The sequence below is a fragment of the Gavia stellata genome, chromosome 10 (assembly GCF_030936135.1).
Source record: "Gavia stellata isolate bGavSte3 chromosome 10, bGavSte3.hap2, whole genome shotgun sequence".
Lineage (NCBI taxonomy): Eukaryota > Metazoa > Chordata > Aves > Gaviiformes > Gaviidae > Gavia > Gavia stellata.
In genome coordinates this window covers 27938245-27958669 of record NC_082603.1, presented here as the reverse complement: position 1 = coordinate 27958669, position 20425 = coordinate 27938245, and the positions used below count along the sequence as shown (strand labels likewise).

General features: G+C 40.7%; 1 protein-coding gene across 1 annotated transcript in view; it reads left to right on the top strand.

Moving 5' to 3' along the window:
• AGBL4 (AGBL carboxypeptidase 4) overlaps window positions 1-20425 on the top strand; it is a 948642-nt gene that overhangs the window by 598207 nt on the left and 330010 nt on the right. The gene's annotated exons all lie outside the window — the stretch shown is intronic.

The following is a 20425-nucleotide window of genomic DNA, read 5'->3' as shown; positions in this document are numbered from 1 at the left end:
GAATGCTTCTTTTTCACTTATTACCTTGTAGATAGATCACCATTACTGTCATAGTTTAAAAAAGTAAACAACAAAGAACCCAAAGGTGTAAGTTGTAAAAATCATGGTAATTTATTTTAAAAAATAAATAAATCTAAAAGCACTTCTTTTTCAGGAACCAAGGCACTTTTCAGATTTCTGGTTATGGTACAAAGCTCTTCAGTATGTCCATATTACTGTTCTTGAAACACTATATTTTTAGTGTATCTGTATTTTCAAATGATTTAAAGATTGCCACACTGGCAAGATTATGTATAATAGAAAATTTAGTACCATTTTGTCTGAGTCCATAATTTAACAATGGACACTTTTAGCACAAATTAAATTAAAAATAAAAATAATTTTCTACATTGAAGGTAGACTTGTGATGCAAAGTTATAAGGAATAATTTGTGATGCAAAGTTATAAGGAATAATTTGTGATGCAAAGTTATAAGGAATAATTTGTTGCCTGAATTATACCTTATTGTCTGTAAGTGAAAGAAAATAACCTGAAGTCTTGTTTCATGAAGGATTTTGAGAATAAGGTTCGTAGAGATAACTTAGGTCCTGGACTGATGAATTTTGAGGATTTGTTTTATTGGTGATCTTAGTTAACCTTCCATTTATTTTACACACGCAGGTGTGATGTTCTGCCTTTCAGGCTGGCTGTTCCTGAGTATCAGCATTTGTTTCTTTTCTACTGCAGAAATTCTGCTTCCTGTAGTTTTGAAAGACTTGCCATTTCTTACCATCTTCCTGTAGCACTGGTATACCCCAACGTTAAGCCTATTTCAGTGTCCTGTATGTAGATATTTGGAAAGGAGCAATGCAAGGATTCTTTAAAGGGCTGGGGTGGATGGAGGAAAGAGGGGAATGGAGAGGAGGAGGTGTGCTAGAACTGCAGTGCCTGTTTCAGAAGAGAGGGAGAAGAACACCATGTTGTCTCTTCCTGTACACCACGCGTGCTTAAATAATGTCTTAATTCAGGGCATAAGTATTTGTTTTATGCTTTCCAAAGTGCAATTTCATGATTGGCTCATGCCAATCTAAGTATGCTGTGCTGCTAAACAGGTACGCCCCACTTTCCTGTCCCTTCCCTTAAACTGGCACTTGTGATGGCGCAGATGTGTCGGATATCACTGATTTCCAAGGTTCATTTCATAAGGGTGGCAGCAATAGGATGGAGCCAGGAAGCATTCATAGCGAGGGATGGGAAGAGGAGGAGTGTCTTTCTACGATGGCTTATGCGTATTCTGAAATTGCATTTAACAGCCTAGCTTGTCTCCTGTTAATCTCAAAGTGTTCTTAGGTAGTGTTTAATGAAGTGCATAAATGTTTATGCTTCCTAATTTGGGATGCTAAATAGCAAATTAGTGTTTATAATGTCAGTGCATGTATCCTTTTATTAATTAAAGAAGAAAATAGAGATAGCATTGAAGTAACACTTAAACAGCAAGTTCCCACTTTTCAAGCAGACTTGTGAATGTACAATTTTTTTAAAAATTATATTAGGGCAATCCACTAGTTTTGGGGAAAATGTCCATAATTTTCTCAGTCTTTTATGGCTTTAGTACTAATGTGTTTTCATTGTAACAGATTCTTTAATGAGAAGATCATGCTTCACTTCTTAGAAGATAAGCCTATTTGAGACAGCATTTTATGAAACCTGGGAAAAGCAGATTAGAATTTAATTAGAGTTAGGACTCCAGCCTGGCCCCAAAAATCAGAAATTCTCAGTCTTTCTGCAAAACCAGCATCATTTTTCTAAGGCTTCTCCTTGGCAGACTTGTCTCATCAGATGTTAATGCTGCATATTGCTGAAGATTTTGTGGTTTTTCTTTGGGGAAGGTATCTTGGAAGCCTTCATTCATTTCTTCCTGGAGTTTCTATCAGCCCAGGTCCAGCAGACAGTTTTTAGTGGAGTTCAGCAGGAGTATTTGGGTGGCCCAAAAAGGTTCACTTCCCCTTGGAAGTGTAGCATTATGGGGGGCTGTGTCCTTTGGACTGCGCAACTGGCGTTTAATGTGAGCATCACCTGAAGCTTTGTTGAGTTATGGTAAAGGAACGGGATGTATTAAAGGTAATATACCTCTTTATTGTATTACAACTTGAACTAAGTCTTTGGATTTCTGGAAATAAGTTTTTGCTAACAATAAGCCAGTTTTGCACGCTGGAGTTGTAAGGCAATGTGTGGAGGGCTCTGTAATGGATAATAGGTGTGTATGAATAACATCTTTGCACTTACATTTGGTCATTACTCTTTTGTCTTTTCCCTCCCCATGAACACGGGTGAAGACCGTACAAGTCTTGCCCAGTGTGTGTGTTTCAAGTCGGGAAATAGGCTACAGTTGTGTGTTTCAGCATTACCCAAGGAAAAATATAAACTTCAATGGCGTGTGCTTTTCTGCATTGAAATACTGGTTGATAAATTAACTGTGAATTTCATTTTACTATGTTATACAGCACTTATGGCCAATGCTGTTCTTGTTGGTACATTAATTCTTCCATAATTGTGCCTGCCTGTACATAGTTTCGCTTTGTTCATAATGCAGCTGCCATGAATCTACCATAAGAAACTTTATGCGAAAATAGTGCCTACTAACTTTTTCCTACTCTAGCTTAACTTCATACCTGTACATCATGTGAAACAGGACAGAATCTTAACATAAAATGAAGCAGGTTTTATTACACACTGTAATACCCCTCGTTCATCATTCTAAGGTTTGTGCTGTGACGTTAACTTCGTGCTGTAAACCTGGATTTCTAAGTATCAGAAAAACACAGATTTAAGAGTAACTGACTTTTTGTCCTGAGAGATCAGGGCATACTGTTTACTTCTTTTTTTTATCAAAGAAGGAAGAAGGTGTTACTGTTATATGAGTAATCTGATCCCTTTGTTGCCACACATTGCTGCTTTAATTTGTGATATTCATGACCTGATCCATATTAAAGTGCCTCTGGCACACTTGCAAGGAAGCAAGATTAGAGTTAACAGCAAGGGCTTTATTTTCTATTAATGATTTTATAAGGGGAATGAGCTATTATATTAAAGGAAAGAATCCTACCAGAGATTTTAATACCTCAGTCAAGATGTCTAGCCACTCAATTAAAAAAAGAAAGCTAGTATTTGTCAGAGAGAAGAAAAAAATTGTTAGGTTCTGCTCTTACAGAACAGGTTTGGATTTAGTGATGCTTTTATAGAGGTGGGAGTTGTTTGGGGTTTTTTTAATACTGAAATACTTATTTAGTCATGTCAAAGTTGAACTATAAGTAGAAGGTATTTAAGGTTGCATTTGGTTAACTATTGAGCATGACTGTCAAAAAAAGGTACAGTCTCCCTGTGGGATGTCACTTCTTTGCACCGTACCTGTGATGCTGTATCTGGTAGATTACTACAATGTTGGCTTTGTTGTTTTAAGCATAGATTATTGTCCTCTTGGAAGTTTTAAGTAGCAATAAATTTAACGTCTTTTTGCATTTAGTAAAGTTGTGAAGATAGTTCAGCTTCACACTTCCAGTATTTGTAGACCTTTAAAAAATAAAGCTAAGTGTAGGTCATTGTTAAAATAATACCATCTTGATGCAAAACCTCAAAGGAGCGAGAATGTTCTGAATTGGGAACATTCTGTATTAGCCTCACTGTGCGTTAGCTGCATTCGTAACTCTTGAGAAACCCAGACGTGGACTGTTTCTGAAAGGGAAAGTAAGGTTGTGTCACATGGAGCTATACTGAGGATTATTTCAATATTCCAGCTTCTGGTGTGAGAATGGCCACTCTTCAGAAAGGTACAAACATGAAACTTGGGCTTCTTCAGAATGAGGTGGTAGTTTTCTCACTATTCTTGAAAATATTTGTCATGCTGTGCATGCCTTTAGTCTCGGATTGATGAAGTCATAACATCAATTGCTTAGACTTTATTGGTGTCATTTTTTTCATCGTAACAGTGTGGCACTGTGAAGTGATTCATTACAACACTGAGGCAATAAAAATGTTATGAAGTGCAATCATTGCATGTTTCATGCTTAGTAGCTAATTTTTAATTTCACCATCTTGGGCACTTTTTCATCCCCTCAGGCTTCCTAAATAGGAAAGGAGAATCATTTGGACTTGGAAAACAGGAACAGTGATTCAAAAAGGAATTAATTTACTTGGCTGTTCATTTGCTTTACTTTTGCAATTATTTCTGCTGTTTATATTTGAACAATAATTTGCATTCTATGCATCAGATACTAACTTGTTCAGTCCTGCAGTGAACTCACAGTCCTGTGGTTGTGACATCATTTTTTTATCATAAAGATGAAAATACCTCGCCTATGACATCAGATGAAGTTCCATTATGTCTGGATCAGAACAGAGGTGAAAGAGAGTCTGGGAGGAGAGGAAGAAGCTGAGCCTAAGGGACTTTTTTTCTGTGCTGCCTTCTGATTAGAAAACTTCCTATGAAGGAAGTTCTTTCCTCCACGTTTAGCAGAATAGCAACTTTATGTTCCTTGTTTATTGATATTAAAACCTTAATGGAACTAAACTCTTTATTAGTATAAATTTTTAATGAATTGGGCTACCTACTTTCATATTAAATTTTAGTCCTTAGTGATTTGAAATTAAAGAGTCACAGAAAATTTACTGAACACCCAAGGGAGGGGGAGGCTGAGGGGTGCCTTAGCTTTTATTGTAGTCTAACAATTGCGAGAAGTCCTGTGAAATATAAGATAAGAAATTACGTTTGTTGATGCTTGTGTATCCCTTATAGTTAGCATGAGCTTTCATGCTTTTGAGTGGAGAAAGATGTGGGTTTCATGGGATCTGCTGATTATCAGAAGAATTGGCTGTGAACACCCTTTGGTGTTCACCCTGATGGCTGTGAAGGGCGTGCTGGGACAGCAGTAGAGGGAATATTTCTGATAGTGCCATATCACACTGGTACCAGCCCCTTCCACATGAAACTTGGATGCATGAAAAAGCTCACATGGGAGAGTTTCATATTCTTTCTTTCATAGTCAAATACATCTTTAAAGTTTTCCCAAATGTTTATAAACATCCTACTGAATTGTAGTTTATTTTTTTTTTAAATAATGTATTTTCATGTGTTTTCCATTTTTCTTGTGATAGCAGAATAGAAATTTAATGGGAGACATCTTTCTTGATGCTTAAGTTGGGATATCAGCCCACTGATAGTTGAAAATAGTCCATCTTGATGCACCGTATTCTTCCCTTCCCATACGGAGTCCTCTGCAGGATTTATGGAGGTGCCTTGTAAAGCATAATTCTCAAAATAAGCAGGATTGGAGGTGGATAGGGCAAAGCACCTGTCTCGAAGTTAATGTTCTGTCCTTCCATTTCTTGGAAGAGTCTTAGATTATGAAAAACTAGAACTCCTGAAAGTAGGATTTTACATTTTCCTGTGTTGCATATTAAAATGCTTTGACACTTGCTGGTTTCTTTGCGTTTGCAAGGACACTTTCATCCTTACAGTGTACCAACGTACACTGTAAGTTCTGCATTTCGCTGCACATCCTTACACGAATAAGCAATTGAGGATGTAGAATTTGGGGCTAAGCAAGGGTGAAGGTGATGTGGTAGCATCACCTCTGCTTTGGAGCACAGTGCAAGGAGCCACACGCCTTGTTAGGATAGGGTAGGACAACCTAGACGGTGTCTTTTCTTTAGGTATAGTCCCCTAAAGGCAACTCATCCAACAAAGATTGTTTATTGCCACATTGGTAAAGATGTGCAAATCCCACTCTGTGGCTTTCCTAAACTGAAAAAGTAACAGATCCACTCAGCAGCAGCCAAATGTGGAGGAGGACCCTATGTCTGATGGTACCGGAAGCCTTGGAACAGATTGTGGAGGGGTCACGTAGGCCTTTTCACCTTCCCACAGAGAATTAATATGTGCAATTTAGATGAAGTCAGTAGCCAAATAGCAAAATCTCAAGCAGTTTGACTGGCATTTAAGATCTCAATCAGTGAGAAGTTTTATTAATTAAAAAAGTCTGATCACTCTTATATGCCAAGAATTTAACCTTTAGTAAGTAGAATGATCAGCGTTTTCTTCTGCATCCAGGGACCTCTATCTAGTGCAGTTACACAGCTGTATGTTTACAGACGTAATGTACTGTTATTCTGTATAAATCTCTCTATGCCATATAAATCCACAACTTGATAATTTTCCTGCTGTTAGCCAGCCCTGTCTGTTTTCCTGGTCTTCATTTCTGTTCCTTCAGCAAGTGGGAGGCAGTCTTCTGTGCTTGCCTTAAAGGTAAGGAGATGGAAGCATTTCACAACTGCCTTGCAAGTTGTCAGCAGGGTTCTGAAGTGAAATACCTGCTTGTTATTCTTAGAGATAAGTGACACAGAGCTAGAGCATTTCCTTAGGAGATCTGGTAGTATTGCTGTCACCGTAAGGCAGACTTTGCAGTTCAGGGACTTCACATAGCATCGTTTTCTCTTTTTTTTCTTGCTGTGCCAAAGCATAGATTGTAGCAAAAAAAAAGTCACTCTTATATGAAGCTCTCAAAGAGGTAAGGTGGAATAAGTGGTATCTCTTAAAAATGTTTATTTCTCAAAACAGAGGATCCCCTGCTTTTTCAGAGGCTCAGTGGCCTGGAAGTTGCCCACCTAATTGCAGTGCCTAAGTTTGGATTGTCACTTCCATTGGATAAGCAATGGAAAGCATTAGGTGCTTTGACAGATTATACTGATTTATGACTTCAGATTGCCTTCTGGGTCTCCCTTTTTCCATTTAGTGTATGAAAAACAGCCACCTGTTGATCTCGGAAAGAAAGAGCTATTTCAAAATTCTGTGATCTAAGTACACTTCTTGAGAAGGATGTTCTTAGCTGTTACATGTTAGAGTTACATGCCTAAAGGTGGGTGGAAAGACTGCAGGTTGTGGTGTGTCTGCTGGTGGGTCATTCAATGAGATGGTGTGGTCCCCTGCAGAACACGTCAGAAAGCTTTGCTCGATTGCTCCTTTGAAGAGAAACCTTGGCTGGACCACAGCATGCTGCTTAGGAAAACAAGCAGTCTTGAAAAAGCATCAAAGTTTTAAATCCATCTTTTCCTTTAGTAGTTTATTCCAGTGGGTAACTACCCTCAGTGCTCAACTTGTGCCTTATTTCTCTGTGAATTTTTCTGACTTAACTTCTAAATCCTGGTTCTTGACTTGTCTTTCTTAATATTCTCTTGCCTCACTATTTCTCCACCTCATGAACATCTCAGTAGGCTGGGTGTCTTCAGTCTTCCACCACCACACATTTTCTAGGTCGCGACTCATTTTTGTAATATTTTTCCTTTACGTCTACCCAAATTCATTTTAGTTTTATGGAAATACTTTCTGTAGACCAGCTCTTGATATTCTTTTAAATACTGTATTAGTTGATGTGGTACAATCTCATGTTTTCGGACACATGTCACTTTGTTAGAACGTCATATACAATAGTTGTAATTCCATTTTGTGGGGCAAACTTAATTTGCCTCTGTAGAAAAAAATGGTATTTAATTGCTTCTTGACCAATTGATGTCCCAGTGCAATTCCCTTTTTACTGTATCATTAAATATAGCTCTGTCACGAAAACATTGTTCTTAAAATGAGTATTTATCTCTAATATGCTTTCCTCTTTGACTTGGTACTAAACGTGTGCCAACAATGAGACAGAGCATGTTCTCCCTGTTTGCCAAACTGCTTATTCCTGTATTCATAGCTCAGCCAGGGAGGTGGGTGACGGTGTCGAGCTGGGCTGCAAAGAGCAACAGGTGAGCAGAGTTTCACAGAAAAGAGGACACTGAAATAATAAAACTTAAAAGAAAGGGAAGCCACAGTCATTTTGCTATTGTTAAATTTTGTACCATCTTCAAGATAGTTATGGAGTTTTCTTGGTTGATGATACCTATGCATTGCCAAAAAATGGTGAAGAGCTGCTATCATTATGCTGTTATATATGCTCAGAATGAAGGGAGGGTATCCTTAGAGAGAGACAGCATCTTTTGTGGCATTATTTCATTCAGGAGCCTCCAACCAAACCCTGTAAAGGAATCAGACCTGACAGGAGAAGATCTTGCTATATGTCAACCCTTGCTGTATCTACTTTGATAAATTAAAAGTTGCTTTGGATAGGACTTACACATATTTTGTTTGACCATGCCTGCTAAATGATTAATATTCTCAGTTAACCTCAGAGACAAGTTGAGGAACTGCCAACTTCGTCTGCTGAGACGGTTTAATGAAAATTGTTCTTTGCCAGAATTTTGAAGGTCAAAACCGGCTAAAATATGTAAACAGAAATTATACCAAGGTAAAGCAAAAAAACTTGTAATTAATCTTTTTTTAAGAAGTCTCTTCCTTTCTTTGAAAATTTCGAATAGTGTCAGACAAGGTTCTTCTAAATTTCCTTCATCATCTCTCTGAAGATTCCCTGTTAATTAACTTAGTCATTTATAAATGTTATGAAATCATGTTACTGGCTTATTTCTATTTGTAAAGGCATCAGGAAATTTGTGTACTGCACCTTTTGAAAAGTAATTAATGTTTCACTCTTAAATGCCTATTGATATTTTTGTATTTCCTATTGATTTGAAATTAATACCTCCGCCAATTTAAAGCTCACATGCTGGTTCGTCCAGGATTCATTTACAAAGAATAGACAGGACAGCATCATTGAGCAGATCCAGTTAAAATGATGACCCTCATCTGATGCGCTCAAGAAAAAAATACTTGTAATGTTCTGCCTAATCCTGGCTTCCTCCCTGTCTGGGGGTAACCGAAGGTGGCCCTTTCCCATGTGATTTGGGAAGGGCTGTATAGGTTTTAACTAACTAGAAGCTTAATGATGGGAGGGGTGAGATCAGAGCAGTTCACGTGCATGTTGTAATACTGAGGGCAGAAACCGGTTGATGCTCTTATGATCCCACCCTGGTGCTGCAGTATTATTAAACACTCTGGGCAAGGCCTTGGTGATGTTTTGCAGGGTTATGGGTGGTGCAGAAGTTGCTCTCATGGTCGCCCTGCTTACCTGACTGATCCGATCTCCTGTTCTGGAGGTCAGGTAGAACCTGTACCTGAGATATTTCAACTTCGTGGTGCGAGATATTGCCAGTTTTTCATTCTCTTTGGGTCGGGGATTTGCTGTCTCATCATAATCTGACCTGTGGTGGGATCCACAAAGTACCACTCGATCCACTACCTGTGGCAGCTCAGCTAGCTTTGCTCGGGGGAGAAGGGCAATGTTGCTAGTCAAGAGGAGGGCCACTGTGCCCTGCCAACCTCCCCTGCTCCACCGGTGAGGGTGTGAGCTTGTTACAACTGACACAATTTAGGTATCTTTCTGCATCGGGTTTGATTTGGATCTTCAGTACCTCCATGGTGTGCTATCTACCACTGTGCTATCAGCTTGTAGCGTTTAAGACTCACCTTAGGTGTTTAATATAAAAGTTGACGGTGATCAAGTTAACAGGGCATTAACAGTGAAGGAGTCTGCAATTGAGGGATAGGCTGCACCGGTCAGGCTATATAGAGTTTGGTATATGCACTTATGGGTGGGTTTCTCCCAAGCTGGTATTTTGTGAGAAGTTCCTCTAGCCCACTCCTCAGTGAACCTGCATGGCACTTTCTTCTTGAACAAGGAGTATACAGGCAGTTCTGCAAAAGTTAGGGATCTTTTGTTGCTGGCTAACAACTCTCTTCTGGTTTGGGAAATAAATTTTAGTGGAGCTTTTTTAGCAGAAGGATGTCTTCTTTGTCAGTATTGCCTCTACTCTGCATATGAGAATTACCTATTTGTACTGTCAGGTACCCCAAGTGTAATTACTGGAAGAATCAGATACCGTATGATTAAAGGAATTCACATTTGTTATTCAAGGGTTTTCTCTTTATTAAATACTTAAGCAAAATTTCAGTAACCAGTGACCTCTTTGAGAAGTGACTCATTGCATTTTAAAGGCTTTATAACCAAGTCATCCCTTCTTGTCAGAGGCATGGAAGATGAATAGATGGTTCTTGCCTGCGATTTCCAGTCTCAGGGGAAGTCCTATTTCACTGCCTGTGGTGATGCTCAGCTGCATCACTGCTTTTAATTGCCTCCAGGCTCCTGCAGGACTTTGTGTGTCCCCTCTGGCATGACCTACATCCTTGCAGAACCATAAATCCCTCAGCACTGGTTAGTGGAGTCTGAGCTCAGGACAGAAAGTCCTGTTGTTGCTAATCCCTAGCTGTCTCCCAATGCTGTAAGCTATGTGCCAATCTCTTTCTTGCGTCCTTAAATTCATCTGGAGTTATTTTGCCAGCAGAAGGATACAAATGAATTTTCTGTATTAAAGACGACGGTAGAAAATGCAAGTGCTCTCTTGACCATTATGGATACTGGGTGTGTTATTACACTGAAAACCAGAGAAGTATGTATTAAATAGAGCACAAGTATCTTATCATATCTGAAATTCATGCATCATAATATATGTGTGTTTTTTCCCTTGAAAGAGGGAATAAACGGTGAAGTAACGATTCCAGCTGTAGCCTGAATTGCATTGCATTGCTGCAGGTCAAATCAAAGACAAGCGTATCAATGTGTCAGATAATTCAGTTTAATTTGGAAGGCGTAGGTTAATGGAGGAATAAGATGATAATATTTAGGGTGAATTAAAGTAAATGCTACAGTCCGTTATGGAAAGGAAACATTTATACAATATAAGATCAACTTGGTCATTTTGGGAAGTATAGTGCTCTTCTCCAAGGATGTCTGTTCCACTGTTCTGTAGTAATGAAGGTGTATGGACTTGCTGTTGGACTTTGTCACACAGGATTGAAGTTACTGGACCCATACTGTTGAAGGCCTAATGTTACGCAGGTGCATCAATTGCTATTTTGCTCTTTCTACACGTAATGGTAGATAAGCCTTAGAACATTGTTCTGCAGGACTTGATTATTTTATTTCCCCCCAGCTTCCAGTTTGAATTTACTTATGAGCAGTGCATGTCTATTTCTTCTTGAGAAAATGTTGCTGCTAAATTTTAGCAGCTTTATTTCCATCTTTGAAGAGTTTATGAGAGATCATATCCACTCTACCTTTGCTAGACCGAACTGTGTTTTAAAATTCGCTTAGGAGATACGCTCACCGATTCATCTGCTCTTATCCTAGTCAGCTTCTCCTATATTTGTCTGGCCTTTCTTGATCAGTGACGCTTTGTGCTGAGTTTTATCTGGGGTGGTAACAGTATGTAACACAGTGACGTTATCTTTCTAGAAATGCCTTTCTCTAGAAATATCTTCTGTGCTTTTCATGGTTTTGTCATGCTGAGGGCTCATAATTCAGCAGTAATCAATGGCTCTGCTGAGGTTGTTATCCTTCCTTTGAGTTCCTAACATGTACCAGACTTCCTATCAGTCTGTAGGAACTTGTATTTAGGCTGTCAAACTTAATCTCACCTCCATTATTCCACTTCTGAAAGTTGTCTTGAGGGATCTTTTCTTCCCATCTGATATTTCTCCGCTGCTGCATCATACTGATGTTACCTTCCAGTATGGTGCCATTAGTAGGTGTCTCTAGGGTCTATGCTTAACCCGTGCTTATATGAAAACTATCTTTGCTTTTATGTAGATTTGTACCTATTCTAGAACTGTTTGTAGACATTTAATGAAACCTCAGATTGTCCCAGTGGGGCAGGTAGTTTTCCTAACAGTAAATGACTGATAATGCTCAGAAATAGGGAGCTGGTGACTTGTTCAGCATCATGCCTTAAGTCAGAAATGAGCACTGATGACATAATCCCAAGTCCTCTGCTCTAAAAGTTAAATAACACTGTATGCTTTTTATCAGGAGACTATCCAAAGACTTTTAGAAAATGTGGTATATGTCAGTTCAAACTTGAGGCTGGGATCTGGAAAGCCATCTGGAAGATAAATTTAATGGGAACTGAGTTTTCAAAGCTCTTGGGCAGACTCAAAAAGTGAAGCCTGGATATTTTAGCCACTGATATTTTGACGGATATGCTTTCTTGGGGTACCATATGTGTACTTCTCCTGAGCTTCACCATTGTTTTTATTTATGCATTTATTAAAGATTAATTGCTCAGGTGAGCTGATAGTACATAATGCCACATTCATCTGTATTTGCTGTTTCAGTAGCACTTATCTTGCGGACTTTCGGCAAGATTCATTTGAAACTTTCCAATTCTCAAACTGTTGGATGTGTAATATGTCTAAAACAACCCCCAAATATCCATGTTTCTCCCTGATGCCTCCAATTCTGTTTGTCACTGTTGTGTTATTGTGCAGATTAATCTCAAAACATGGAGTGATTGTGAGCTTAAGTAATAATGCGGAGTGAAATCACCTAAGTAACCAAGTTACAGGGAGTGTGTTCATGAAAAAACGAATACTGATCTTCGCCTCTGCCGGTGTAAGATGGCACCTCCCTTGTAGTTTGGATTAGCATAATTTCCTCTGCTGCCTCAGCACTGCCTTGACTTGCTTCATTTCTCCAGAATCCAAAACACACGTGTTTCCACAGAGGTTGCCACTTTGGGATTTGCACTTAGCTTTACCTGTCCATCCTCCGAAGCCACCCTCCTGCCTCTGAGCCAGGGAGAAAGCGCTCCAACTGTAAGCTTCTTAACTTAAAAAAAAAAAAAAAAAAAAAAAATTCTGCAAATTACCTTTTTTGTTTGTTTGTTTTGGGTACAGGGTAAGACTACCACAGTGGTGTATAAAGGTTTAGAATAGCATTTATCCATAGATGATAGGATAATCTTTTGATGAAAAAGGTTCAAATTCGCAATTAAATTGCTGCAGCTTATCAAATTGTAGCTTTGTGTAACTGTTTCTGTACGACAGCATTTGGTCTACAGCAAATGCAAGCTTAAACCTCTTCTCTGCAAGCCAACAAAAGTCAAACTACTTCAGGGTTTTGCTGGGGACGTGCACACATGGAGGGTTACTGTGGGTCCCGATGCATGGTAAGAACAGGAGTCTGAGTGCTGCTGTGGGTGAGGTGGATGCCAAGGATTAGAGTGAATTGTGTTACTGGGATCCAACTGGAAAAAAGGGAGTTTTTCCCATTTCCCACCATTTCACTTGAAACCAGAATGAGCCCAAATTAGTTTTGTTTGCAGGAGTTTCCTATTACGCAGAATTATTACAGACCTGTGCTTGTTCACAGGTCCTAGGGCAACGCAAATCTAAATAAAAGAGTGTGTCTTTTGTTTTTTAACTATCTGGATCAAATTCCAAAGACATAATTTACTCCTAAAGCCTCAGGTCTGACGACTTTCTTGCGTTCCCTAATGTCTGCATGTTCTGTGCAATTCAGCCGCAGCCCTGACTGGCCCTCGATGTGGGATGTGGTGCGGAGCGGCACTCTATGCCTATTAAAGTCAATGGGAACCTGTCCAATGGGTTACAAACTAAGCCTACAGAGAAGGAATCTGCCTTCTTAAGGGATGCACAGTAGCAATTGGATTGCTCAAGCTCAGAGCAGATACAGCAAATCTGAAGTGGCCTTGAGAGGAAGTTTCTTTTGTGAGATTTCCTAGTACGGTATGTTTACATTGCCATGCATTGTAAAGAGGGTTTCGTATGAGCAGCTTTTAATCTTCTCCGATGTGGAGTGCAAACACTGTTCTGACATCAGTCATGCTAACAACACATTTGTACACAGAACAGCAGTCACCTTTTAAATATGGGAATCACAAATACACATTGAATAGAAAAATATATTTAAGCAGTTTCAAGTCTGTGCTGTAATAAGTAAACCAGCTGTTGTACTCCATGGAGCTGCATGCTTTAAATGCCTTACAGAAAAAACAAACCCTAAAGTGAATCACAGTAATAGAAAGGGAAGTGTTTACATCTCTGAAAACATTCTGTACAATAATCATTCCTTCTTTTTAAATTTAATTTCAGCAAATTTGAATCCAAATGAGACGAAGTTTGAAACATAAGCTTTCGTGGTAAGGTACAATTCAGCATGTAATCTTTTGCAGGTGGCTGTTATTCATTTATTATTTGTATTTCCATATTGCTTAGCAACCCCAATCCTGGACCAGGACCTCGCTGCTGTAAGTGCTCTGCTAACATCGATGGAACGGACGGTCGCTGCCTCGGAGAATGCACTATTTTGTATTGAAGCCAAAACAAAACTAATGATTTCTCATTCTATCCTCTCTGAATGAGAAAAAAATGAAGGCCAACTGATATTTAGTTATAGGATTATCAGTATATGTCTTAAATTACTGAATCAACACAAATATTTGGGAGTCTGTCAAGCATGCAGGCTCAAATGTGTCTAGTTTTTCCAGATTTCGTGTCCTGATGGCTAAAACAGGGACTGTAGCCTCTCAGAGTGGGGTGCAGGCCACGTTGCTCCTCTCTGAATAATCATTTGCTGACAGAGTTGCTCATGCAAGCAAATAACTGCTCGTGCTTTGCGTGTCCCTGCAATTAGAGAGGAACAGCCTACTCCGCATTGCGAAGTACTTACTAATACCTTCTCTGCAAGTGGCACAGCACCTGTATCCTTCAGACAACCGATGCATGCTACGCTACGTACATTTACTTGAGAAGTTATGTAAGTCAACATTTGTGAGTCTGTATCCAAGTCCTCATTTAACCTCTTAAGTAGAAATGTTTTCAAGGGAAGTAGGGTTTGTAGAAAGCGATAATACCTTCATTTGAGAGCGGAAATTTGGAAAAAGTCAACAAACTTTTGGTCACAAAGTCCTTTCATCAGCACATTCCAAGCTAAATGCAGCTCAGACACAAACACGCTTGAGCACTTGGGAGTAGAGATTGCTGCTGCGGGGCAAAGAGGAGCGACTCAACATTGGCAGCTTCTGCTTGTCAGTCACCACCAAGCTCTTAAATGGTGAGATTCACACCTTCGCTTCAAACCCTACCTCTCGCCCCTGCAGCAGCCCTGCCTGCGGCAGGCAGCTTGGTCCCGTTGCTGTACTGTTCAGTCTGGAGAAGAGGAGGCTGAGGGGAGACCTTATCACTCTCTGCAACTACCTGAAAGGAGGTTGTGGTGAGGTGGGTGTTGGTCTCTTCTCCCAAGTGACTAGTGACAGGACAAAAGGAGATGGCCTCAAGTTGCACCAGGGGAGATTCAGACTGGATATTAGGAAAAAGTTCTTTACTGAGAGAGTGGTGAAACACTGGAACAGGCTGCCCAGGGAGGTGGTGGAGTCACCATCACTGGAGGTGTTCAAGGAGCATGTGGATATGGCATTGTGGGATGTGGCTTGATGGGCATGGTGCTGTGTGGTGTGGGTGGGTTGTTTTGGTGTGGGTTGTGGTGTGTTTTGTGGGTTTTTTGTGTGGGGGTTTTTTTTTTTTTTTTTTTTTTTTTGGTTTGACTTGATGATCTTACAGGTCTTTTCCAACCTTAGTGATTCTGTGATACTGCACCTGCGGGCAGGATGCAGTGCAATACCACTTTAGATAGGAAACGTGATTGTCTTACACTAGAAGAGGGCTCGGACGCTAAACCAGTAAGAATGAAAACTTGAACACTGTTAAAATGCACCGGGGGTCCTCCAGAGCGCTGCTGTTTCCAGCACTGCACTCGGACGCGTTTGGCTCAGAAGTTGTGAGAATAATTTGCTGGTCCGTGATACTGCCCAAATGCCACGCAGGACCAGGCTGTGGCCAAGCACCTCTGGACAGCTATCTCAGGACATCGGTGGTTTGCGTATGGTGGCTTATTTTAATAGCAGGCTCTTGTGCGCGGAGGTCGTACGGGGGAACCATGTAAAATGCCTTTGTATCAAGAGGTTAAAACCAACTTATGTTAATTCTGGATTCAAGCCAAAGTTACCCAGCTGTTTGGCTGAGACTGGGAGCTAACAGACCAAAAAAGGACACACACAATTAAAATGTCACTCTCTGGAGAGAGGGAGAGGTGGCCGTTAATGAAACAAAAGTGAGGCAGGCTTGACTGCAGCAAATGGCTTGGGAGAGGGTGGCCCATGTGTGAACGCTGTGGGCATGTGTCCAAGTTCCCCCTGAGTGCCCTGGGAGATGAGACGAACCTTCCCGCAATGTAATGGTGGGTACTGGGATGCTCGTGGTAATGAAGGGCACCGTAAGCTTTAGTTGCTGCAGCTGGGTGGCTGCAGTGTCACTAAATGAACTCAATATGTATGTTGGTGACCAAGGATGACAAATACCTGATGTAGAATTTAACTTTGTTGGGGGGGGAGGAGGTGGCAAACGATTTTTAAAAATGTTCAATATATTATCATACCTAAAGCCTTAAGCTTCTATATTTTGTATCACCAGCTGTGGGTACTGATTTACTCATCTGTAACTGCCATTTTGTAGGCAACCATTCTTAATTTCTAAATAGTGTCCTATTCACAGGTCAATTATTGCTCTGTAGACACCAAATTTTGGACTCTGAATGCAATGGCCCATGCTTCTAGTTTGACTTTTTCTCCAAATTTACTATCCCTTCCTCCTTTCTGCCCATGAATATCACATTGCCTGCGTGGGAGCACACTGCATTGTGTACTTCCCTTTCCAGTGGTTTAACAGTTGAGCAAACTTATTCCTTTCTACCCAAATATAAAGAAATTCATCTGAATGCTCTGAACTTTCCCAGCAGAAACGTAGAAGCTGGTGAAATAGCCACTTTGGATCAGTCGAGTCTCCTCTGTCAATAAACCGTTCTGCCGAGAGCTTTCCGATGCCTGGCTGCATTGGTAGTCGTTTTCACAGCAGCAGTGACATACTCAAATGCTCTGTTAATGAAGTGACATCTTTTCAACCTTGAAGTCGGTGCTAGTGGACATGTTGCATGCAGGTTAAAAATCCAAAAAGCCGCTATTTTTCTGTGTTTTCTGAATTTGTTCTACCTGATATGACGCTAGATAGAATGATGTTTGGCTGGAATACAAATGAAATGCTGTCATATGCCAGCCAGTCCAAAAGGTCTATGGGAGAAAAGTTTAATATCAGATTAGGAGAAAAAACAACAAACGTCATTTCATTTGCTATCTCTATAAGCCTACAAATAATCAGTGATAGTGATGTAAAACAGCAGACATCAATCTTTTTCCTACCAAAAAAGCAGCATAGGCTGTCAAAAGTAATTTACCTTTTAAAGGATCCTGAGGTGTGAAAACGTAAGTGCTTTACATAGGAGTAGAGCTGAATAAATGGTAGGAAATATTTTTCATGGATGCCTGATGAACTCTGATTCTTTGTGGCCTCATCACATGTTTTCAATGAGAAAAGCTGGGTAATTTCAAGCTCCAAATCCAGCTTGGCTGTGAAATGAGGCAAAAAAATGTTGTATGCATCTTTCCAAAAGAGGGAAGGGGAAAAAAATATTACTATAATCTTCCTGTAAAATAATCTAAAACTGATGCTTATTCTGTGCTTGTGTGCTCATAGCTCACAAAAATCTTTCAGAAAAGAACAACTTGCTTCCTTGCATAAGGGACTTGCAAATGGAGATGTTGCGTGGCAAAGGTTTCTTAAACTCATTGCCTTGGTTGCTTTCAGAGCTATGCATCTTAATACTTCTTCCTCCCAATGTAGTTTCCTGTCTGTTGGAAAAAATCTGATCTATTCAATACACAGCCTGTGTTGGTCTTTCCTCTTTCAGAATGTTTCGTTCATCTTAAAAATGCTTGTCCTCACTTGCTGCCTGGAGTACTCTCCCATCTGCCTTTTGCCTTTCAACTCTAAAATCTGTGCATGAGCTGTCTTCATTTGGAGGTCCTTCCACCTGACTGCATCCTAGATCATCTTTGATGTGACTTCTGTCCTTCCTGTGTCACTGAAATTTCTTCTGTACTTGGTCTCTTCTGGTTTTCCTTCTCCTCTCCCTTTGTTTCTTTGGCTTATTTCCTGAAGGATCTGTCACCTTCCCTTGCTGGAATATTATAGAGGACTCCGGAGGTCTCTCCTTTTCTTTATTCTGTCTCTTTAGGTAAATTAGATTGCTATCTTTATGGGTTCCGACTTCTGCTTGTCTCCGACAGACCTGTCACTTTCTGTCCAAAATAAATTGTAAGTTGTCCATAGGTAGCTGCTTGTCAAACTTGAGGTTGATTTAAAAGTAAGCGGTGAAGGAGAGAACTGAGGGTTTTATGGGACAAGACTAGTGAATGTGAATGGGATGTAGGCATACTGCAGGGAGGTCTTAAGAGATACGGGACAGGGATACAGGCTGTTGACTTAGAATGGAGCAGTGAGAAAAGGAGCTGGGGGTGTTGGGCGAGGAGAAGCTATCAGGAGGACATTGTACTGAGTGGATAAAGGATGAACCTGGACTGTTGTAGAGGGCTTGCAAAAAGCACTGTGTTGGGAGGCAGGTGGAGGGTGTAAGACTTGAATTGCTGAAAATGAGGCTTTGTTGTGCTGCACATGGAGCAACTTGTTATAGCTGTGAGATTAATGAATGAAGAAAGGAGTGCCTGCAGACACGAGACATAATTTTACAAAGGCAGCTCAGGGCTGGTGAGGGAAGAAAGGCAGGCAGATTTGTGGCTACGAATCCTTTTATTGAGGTCTGTAGATGCTGGAGCTAGTTGGTGGACAATGATGGAAACTGTGGATAACACTGCCTTGTGAAGGAGGGGGAGCAAGAAAAGCGTAACAAGGAGAGTCAGCCCAGAAAAGGGCCAAGGGAATGGCAGGAAAACGCACTGAGTATTCACGTGCAGCAGAGCTAGTACCTGGGCACAGGAGAAGAGCATTTACAAGGATCAGAAAATTAAAGCGGTGCCTCTTTCCTTGCCAGCAACGCACCTCTTCTGCCGTCGTGCCAATGGCAGGAGGGAGTTGCTCTCCTCAGGCCTGGCCTCTCTCACCCAGCACAGGCACAACAGCTTCTACGTCTGTTTTCCAGTGGCTCTTCTCGCCTCCAACAGAGACTCTGCCACTGTGTTCAAGAGGGTGTTAATGCACACTACTCACTGAGCTGGAAGAAGGGAGAAGTTTTTTCTCAGTACTGATCCCTTAGGAGGAGAGGGTCTAAACCTTAAAATGTTTGTAAGGTTGTAAATGAAATAGCCTGAATGCTACTTTGTTTGCATAGGTTAAAAAAAAAATAAAATCATTCAATCAGGCTCCTGCTAATTTACTTCTAATTATTAGGAATGATCATAGAGTTTTAAGAATCATTGTCTTTCTTTGTAACCTCGCCCTCTGATTCCCTCAGCCCGCCTACTGCTCTGCTTGAGCTACGGCATCTCTTTTTGGATACAGCCCTCTCGCTCCCACCTGCCTGGGCCAGGGCAGTGCCACGGTCATCTCAGCCTGACCTACAGACGCTGCGGTTTTCCACTTCTCATGTTCTTGTGCTTTGCTGTAAATTGCAAGTAATGTGTACGTAGGTGCTCCATGAAGACCACTGCATTTAGAAAACTAGAGACTTAAACCACATGTTGGTTTAAACCTGGAGTGGAGAGGTAATAATACATTTCTTTTCTACCTTACCTGAAATGCTAAATCTCTGGGGTTTTTTTAAATAGTATTATTATTTTTATTATTAGAAATTAAAGCACTAGCCCCAGATTTAGATTTATTTTTTTCCCCCCAACAACCATCCATTCTGCCCAAAGCTTTCTGCTACTACATTGTAAGACTAAGAAAATCCCCCGGAACCTTCAATTACCGCAATTTGTGGAGATTTCTGTTTTTCTGCAGGTCTGGAATCGCAAGAGACAGACATTTCTGCCCTTGTATGTACAAGAGCATATGACTGGAGTCAGAAGCTGATCAGTCTAATGTCATCTGACAATGGGCGTGTGGGATTTTCCAGCACAGAAAACAGTGAGCTATTCAAAGTTGCTGCACCAGCCCCTGTGTTTCTTTCTCAAATTAGAGGTTGCAAATTTCAAAAACAACTCTTGGAAGTTGGGAAATGCCTCCCTGAGAGGTGAGGTGCTGCCAGGCTGCCCAGCTTTGCCTCTCTGCAGGTCGGCAGCTCTCGGCTTTGGCCGGATCCAGAACCAGGGAGGGAGCGGAGGAGGAAGGGAGCCGCAGCTTTTGCTGCTCTGTGGCTCCCGGCTTTAGCCCGCTGCCGGTCACGTCTCTCAGGGTATCATTTTTTGCCCCTGTGCTGCAGGGTGTTGCAGATTTGCCTGGCGTGGGGCCTAGGGGCTCCCATGTTATCAGCGGTGGGACTGGAGATGACTCTCTCATCCACACTGTGCTGGTTCTTGTGTCATTTTTCCCACGTGTAGAGCTGAGATAATACTTCTTCTGTCTTGCACGGTACTGTAGGAATGGCTGTCCCCTTGCATAGTGCTTGGAAGACATAAGGCTCAGTAAAAATAATAAACTGTGGTTTTTTAATGCTTGCTCTCTCTCTCAATAGTCTAGGGTGTTATTTCTCATACAACCAGAATTTTTTTAATATGCCTTTATCTCAGCCTTGTCCCTTTAGACAAGGCCTTTTAAATC